The following is a 7,858-nucleotide window of genomic DNA, read 5'->3' on the forward strand; positions in this document are numbered from 1 at the left end:
CAGCAGCAGATGCGCGCGAACCAGCAAGAGAACGGCGTGCATCACAGATCTCAAAACGTTTTAACTCGGCGGTTTTCTTCTGGTGTCCGGTGGATTCTGATAGTGATAGTGGTGGTGTGTCGGTGGGCCGTCGCGTCCGCGAGCGCTTTAGTTACTAAAATCACTGACACTGCAGGGCGGCGGTGCGCCCGTGACGTCACAGCCCCGCAGCCGTTTCTGCTCGCTACTGTCTTGGTGTTCATGGATTTGGGGTGTCCTCAACCTTTAGGGAGTCGTAGTGCTTGGACTTCGTACTAGGCAATGCACGACAATAACATAAATGTGTTACATTTATTTATACATAAATAAGCTTTCCATTGATGTATGGTTCGTTAGGATAGGACAACATATGGCTGAGATGCAACTATTTGAAAACCTGGAATCTGAGGGTGCAAAAAAAAAAAAAAGAAAATCAAGTTGTCCAAATGAAGTTCTTAGCCATGCATAGGCCAGTGGTTCTCAAACCTGTCATGCACCCCCAGCCCTGCACATTTTGTATGTCTCCCTCATCTATCACACCTGATTCAACTCACATGCTCATTAGTGGAGACTGCAATACCTGAAGTGGGTGTGTCAGATATAGGGAGACATACAAAATATGCAGTCCTGACTCCTGGGAGTTTTGTGGTCCAGGGTCACATATTGGATAGCTATTAATTTGTAATTAAGAATTAAAAAAACTAAGAATATTTTGGGTGAAAAACTGCAACTGGCTAGCTAAGTAAATCATGTTTATGACTGTGACATAACTAAAGGCTTTTTAAAAGACTACCCTATTAAAAAAAAAAGAAAAGAAAAAAAATGCCACAACTTTCATCTGTTCTGAGGAGGGCAATCATTAAAGCGAGACACTGCAGGTGAATAGGGTAAAAAATAAAATAACGAATAGTTATCGCCTTACTTACCTAGTTGTGCCAGTTGCATTACACTGATAATTGCAAGCCTTTTTGTATTACAAGTTTTCTAAAATGTTAGATTTAAATATGCAAATGAGTCATTATGTAATGAAATATGCGCTAATTTGCATACATTTCTAAACACTGGATCAAAAATCTAAACTCTGGATCAAGTAAGTTTCAAAATTCTTGTTTGTTTTTGTTTTTTAGACATATTTGAGTCAAAAGTTTTTACAGAGGGAATTTGGGGTATCTCATTTTGTCACTCCATAATTCAGAAAATACTTAGAACAGACAGAAAACAATACATTTTCACAATTTTTGGGGGGGAATAAATTGTTGTATATAATCAAGCAAATTATATATGAACAAATCCCTCTATAAAAACCTTCAGGATATAGACAGGAATAAAGATGTAAAGTTTGATGTGTGTAAGTGCTACTGAAGTGGAGATATATGGCTCAGTGTAGGAGAAAAAACTCATTTTTAAGAATATGTATTGTAATTGAAATCTATTGACACAAATAGATAAACTGCTATAAAAGAAACACTTAAAAGTGTCTTTAGGATGTTTTCTTTCCACTAGTCTTAAAAAACACTTTATGAAAAACCAAAAAGCCCAAAATCTCAAACTTGACGTGCATGAAAAAACAGTGTTTTGCTGGCAGTGTCTCCCCTGAAGAAACTTTGTGGGAAAGATTTAACAATTTCCTTCAAAGACTATTTTTGCTTTGCAGCAAAGATTAGAGAAGACGGTGAAAGGACTGAGGACACTAAATGTGAAGACTGTATGTTATCAATGTGAGAGGCTCCGAAATCTGAAGGTGCTGAGGCGGTTACATTAGTCACAAAGACGCCACAGAAACCTGTTCTAGATTCATTTGAAAATCTTGTCAAACAGGATTTTAACCCAACTGACTTTTATGCTTTGGGAAGTGTCCTACTTAGGGGTTTTGCATATACACCATACAGAGTATTTAGCAAAAATTTTCACATTTATTTATTTATTAAGAAAAGGGTACTGATGCTATTTATACTAAAGCATTACGCTCTTGCTCGCCCTTGTTCAAAAGACCCTACTAAATTTTTCTTAAAAGAAAGTATTGATTATGTTGACATATCAAACACACACACACATACAGTATAGTGAACATTTCAAATGGATCAAAAAAGTTAATCAAAGTTGTCCTAAGACAAGAACGCATTTTGGTTCTAGGTTTTAGGACAACTTTGATGAAATGTTTTGGAATCCACTTCAAATGCTGACTACTTTACACAACACACAACACACAACACACACAGGTCTGCCAAGAATTGTCAATGACTCCGGAAGAAAACTTCCTGCAAAGCTAAGTATTGTGAAAGTTAGGCACTTGTGTAAAAATGCTCAGGATGCTTTCAAAAATTATTTATCAATTAACTAAATCAAAACAACATTTGGTGTGAGCATCCTTTGCATTTAAAGCAGCTTTTGCCTTAGGGGCACTTGTGCATAGTTTTTCAGGAAGCTTTGCAGGTAGGTCTCTTGAAGCATCTTGGAGACGTTTCCACAGTGCTTCTGGATTTAGTCTGTCTCAGTTTGTTCTGTTTCTTCATGATATTCCAGACAGACTGGAAACAAAACAAAAATATCACTGGATCATTGCAATTAATGGCAAAATGAATGTTTGGAAAGCAAAAGATAGAAATAAATGACTTAAACCCTTTATATTTTGGTGAAAATAGTGACTCAAGGCTTTTGCACAGTACCATGTGTGTATAATTAGATTAACATCTATCTTATTCTACTACTTGTTTCAGTTTTTATAACCATTTCTTACTATGTGTAAGTTTGGCAGTGTTATTTCTTAGGATTACTGATAAACTATACTGTCGTGATTTGTATTTGATATCTATTTTAATTTTAGTTAAATAATGTCTGAATTTATTATGTCTGTATAGGTCTTTTATTAAGTTTTAGTTTGATTTAATTTGAGTTATTTTAATACTTCAACAAACTAAATGGAAATGAAATGATATATATATTGAATTTATAAATGTGTATGTATATATATTTATGTATGTATGTGTGGTTGTACATATACATATATATAGTTGTTTTTTTGGTGTTTGGCTTATTATGTTAGAATCATTATTATTTATACCTTTTGTTCTTTAATATTTTGATTTTTAGCTTTAATTTTTTCATTTAAATGTTAAGTTTGAAATTTGTATGCATTTTTATTTAATTTCTTTATTTTTAAAAATCTATCTATCTATCTGTAACATGTAGATTGATGTTGATAGTTAGATTTATGTAAATATATCAAAATTACATATTTAACTCTGGAATTTATAGTACAAATGCATGTGAACCATCAGACATGGTGTTTGGCCTGCCTCCACAGCTGATCCAGTTGTTACACATTCAAGGTCGTTTGACTGAGGTCTGGTGAAACATGAGAGCAGCATCTCTATGGCAGAAAGCTCTCTGCTCTTCCCCTGCAGCCCATCCATCCTGCATAACACTCCATCTACACACACAACTCTTCTCTTCTGCATGGCAGTAAAGAATAGCTGGGATGCTCAATATAGGACACATATTAAAAATGCATGACCTTTAATGACTGTTCATTTATATCTTTATTGCTTTTTTCCCTGTGGATTGTGATAATTCTGTGGATTCTCAAAGCACCATGTATGTACGTCATCCCAGATCAGAAGCAGAAAATGACTTCTTTATTTCAAAGGCAAGTCGTTTATCGCCTTTTCATATGAACAACATGAGATAAATGACTACAGTTCTCATGAAAAAGACATATGTGTTATGTTAGCGCATTCAGAATGGAAAGCTTTCTTTGCCAACAAAAGCCCTGTTTTTCTTACATACCTGGCTTTGAATCAGGCTAAGATGCTGTCCTGTTTGGGCAAATTCTCTGTAATAATGCTTAGCTCTTGCGTCGCTCCCCAACAAATCTATCACTTCTGACATTTTAGCCAATAGCAATCTGAGCTTGGTGCAGGTTGTACGGAGGGATTGGCTGGCTTGTTGCTAAGAGTCAAAATACAGTAACTCATTGGAGAGACAGGGCATTCCCACACTGCTGAATAACGCACCCCATAAAGCAGAGACACATACACAAGGCAGACAAGCGTGTCACAGCTTGTTGAAATATCATGGGAAATTGCACAAGTGCACCTGCAACAAGCTCCCTGGATATGAATATGTTGTGCAATCAAAAACATAGAAAAACACACTACTAACTAGAATCAGTTCAGGACAGAGTAATGAGAAATAAGAGCGTTTGTTATGCATGAGTATTTCTAAGTGATTTAACTTTGTACATTGTGGGTAGCACATTTTATTATTTTTAAAATAAGGTCTGGGGCCCCCAGGGGGCCACAAGGTGTTCCATGGAAGGGGTGGGTGTAGTTAATTTTAAACTTACTGAATTTGGCATTGTTGTTGTTTTATGGTGCCTTCTAAAGACTGGTTATAAATCATGCCATTAATTGGGATTGTATTATTAATACAAAATAATAAAAACAAATAAAATATATTGGTAAAAATAATATTCTTTTAAGCACTTCTTTGCAAAGTGCATACATTCAAGAATTAACAAAAATATTTATAATGTAAATATTTATATTCACAAATAAAATTCATATATATATATATATATATATATATTGGATGTATTCAGTAAAAACTGTATTACTGTGAAATATTATTGCAATAGAATAATAATGTAATAGAATAGTTTTCTTTTTAATATATTTTAAAGTGTAATTTATTCCTGTGATGGTAAAGCTGAATTTTCAGCATCATTACTCCAGTCTTCAGTGTCACATGATCCTTCAGAAATCACTCTAATATGCGGATTAAGAAATATTTATTATAATCATCTACGTTGATATTTTTGTGGAAACCATGATACCTTTTCAAAGGTTTGGGATAAGAAAATCACAAATTAATATTTTTATTCAACAGGGTCACAATAAAGCCAGGACACTTCCAAAATAGTTTATTTTTATTTTTTTATTCTTTCCAGATTAAAATATATGGCTGCTTTTATGTTTTCATTTTTTTTTATTAATCATTATATTTTCATAAAAAATAAAAGAGGAAAACAGCTGGTTTAGGATCAAAGTTCTCTCACAATTGTTCCAACACTGAAAAACCTAAAAATGCCCTCTGCTGTGCTAGTTGTGTCAATACAGCTAAAGACACTTAAATTTAGGGCTGTATACCTTGGAGAACCTGGCGATACGATACATACCTCGATACACAGGTCACGATTCGATACGTACCTCGATACAGAGCTGTCTCGATACGATTTGATACAATGTGACACGATTCGATACGATTCAATAAAAATACATGGGCCAGAGCCAATTAGTTAATGCTGAACACATTTACTCAACAAACAGAACTCTGCATTTTTCTTCAATTTATTGAAGACAAAAGTGCATTATAACAAAGTGCATTTTGCTTAAATATTTGCAACTTTAAGTGCTCTGATTAATTGTACACAAATTGTATTAATCTGGAAATTACCACAAGTCAACATTTAACTTTCCAAGGGTACAGTCTGAGCTCACACAAGCACAAAATCTTCTTCTTATTATTCTTAACTTCTTATTAAATCTTCTTATAATTCTTTTTTGTGACACCATGTACTGCCATAACATATTTCACTATGAAATCACTTAAAGGTGCCATAGAATGCATTGATACAGTATTTTAAATTGTTCTCTGATATCTACACAGAAGGTATGTGGCTTAGGTAAGGGCAAAAAATGTCCAGAAACGATTTTACATGTCCATTTACAACCCTAGGATTTCTCTTAGAATGAAACGGTCTGTTATTGGCTTATTTGGCAGGGTCATGAATAATAATGAGCTCTGCTCTGATTGGCTGTTTCACAGTGCTGCTCAATGTTGAGCTCTGGTCTGATTGGCTGTTTCACAGTACGGCTCGTCAGCAAGAAGGAAGCACAGGGAGGAAAATATATATTTAAATACTTTCTCTCGCAGTTATATCGTCGGGTAATTATACTGTATATAAAACGCGGGCATCAGGGACCCGTTATTAATATGCGAGGCATTGAAACTGCTTTTGAACGATCCATCGATCGCGTTATAGTTCACTTTCAAGAGACACGATCACACAAACTATGTTTACATTATGGAGCAACAGTACTTACCACACATTTCACAAGATCAGATGCTTGTCAGTGGTGCTCAGGATCTGTAAGTCATTCGCCATCATCCTCATCTCTCCTTACTGAGAGTGAAATCTTATGAACTGTAACAGGCTACCGCTAGCAAGGAGCTAACCATGTCCCTTTAGTGGCTCGCGTTATTTGCTTTCTGTGCCTTTCTGAATACAGACACCAACCCATCCCTGCACTTCACACCCCCTGCACGGCCTGGAACATAACATTTATTTTGTTATTTTCGCTGTTGTCTGCGCTTGTTTATTTACAATACCTGCAGAGCTTCTGATGGTTCGGCCGGCTTAGAACAAGTGCGGGTTTATGCAAATGTTGGGGGCGTAGTGATCCCGACTGTTGCGTCACAGTCGGTGTTATGTTCTGATTCGCCTGTTTTTCAGTGGTCTTTTTTAATCACGAGATTTACATATGAAGGAGAAAACTATGGTGTTTGAGGCTCACTGTATGTCATTTCCATGTACAGAACTGTTATTATTTAAATATGCCAGGGTAAAGACAGTTTTTCATTCTATGGCACCTTTAAATGCTACATCTTGCTTTAACATTTTCCATGAGTTTTTTTGAAACTCGCGGGCGCCGCTGCGCCCCCTAATGGCTGGGCGGAGTATCGATACTAAGGGCTAGAATATCGATACTGTATCTTTTTTTATTATATCGGTATGTATCTAAGAATCGATATTTTGAGCACACCCCTACTTAAATTACACATTGCTCTGCATTCAAGCATGGGTTAAAAATGCAGAAAGGATGAATATCAGTATATTTATAATATTCATCCTTTCTGCATTTTTATTTATTATTCTGCATATTATATATATTCAGGGCAGTGGCCAGGTCTAACGGACCTGTACGGGAGAGTAAGACGACCCTGCCCTACCACGAGTCATAGGGGCTCACCATGGGCAAGTGACAGTACCCCTCTATGCCTCCCAACTATGGGTCAAATAGTAGTGGTCAAATAGTAGTTGTCAACTTGGGAGCAGGAGTTGGCAGCTGTCACACTCACCTGGCTCTCTCACTCTCCTCTCTGCCTATGCACCCACTCTTGACGCATCTCCTGAGGACAAGGACGCCTTTTATGCCCACGTTAGCGAGGTCATTCATTCCGTCCCGACCGGGGACTATTTAGCTCTGCTTGGGGACATCAACGCCAGAGTTGGAGGGGATGTCATTGCCTGGAGGCCGGTCTTGGTAGCATCAATGACAACTGCTCATGACCTATGCTTACCGTGTTCCTTTTCATCTGGACCTATTAGATCCAAGGTTACCTGGATGCACCCCCGGTCCAAACATTGGCACCAACTTGACTCGCATTATGGTTAGGAGGCGCCAACTCAACGCTGTCAAGAGGTACAGGAGCATGCACTCTGCAGACTGTGACACCGACCACGCCCTTGTCTGCTGCATTTTAAAACTCACCCCAAAGAAGATTCACAGTGCCACTCCAATGCCCACTCTAAAGCTAAACACTGAGCTGATGCGGAAACATGAATACGTGGCAAGATTTTGTGCGCGTATGGAGGGCCTTCACTTCAGAGTTGACGACATTCCTGAAAACATCTGGGCCGAGCTAAGAGGTTCCATGACGGAGGCTGCATCTGAGGTCTTCGGACTTTGTAGTAGGAAACAGCCAGATTGGTTCCTTGCAAGCTCTGCTACTCTGCTCCCGGCCCTGGCTGACAAGCGTGCTGCTCACACTGAACAAG

Source organism: Barbus barbus, assembly GCF_936440315.1.
Source record: "Barbus barbus genome assembly, chromosome: 4".
Classification (NCBI taxonomy): Eukaryota; Metazoa; Chordata; class Actinopteri; order Cypriniformes; family Cyprinidae; genus Barbus; species Barbus barbus.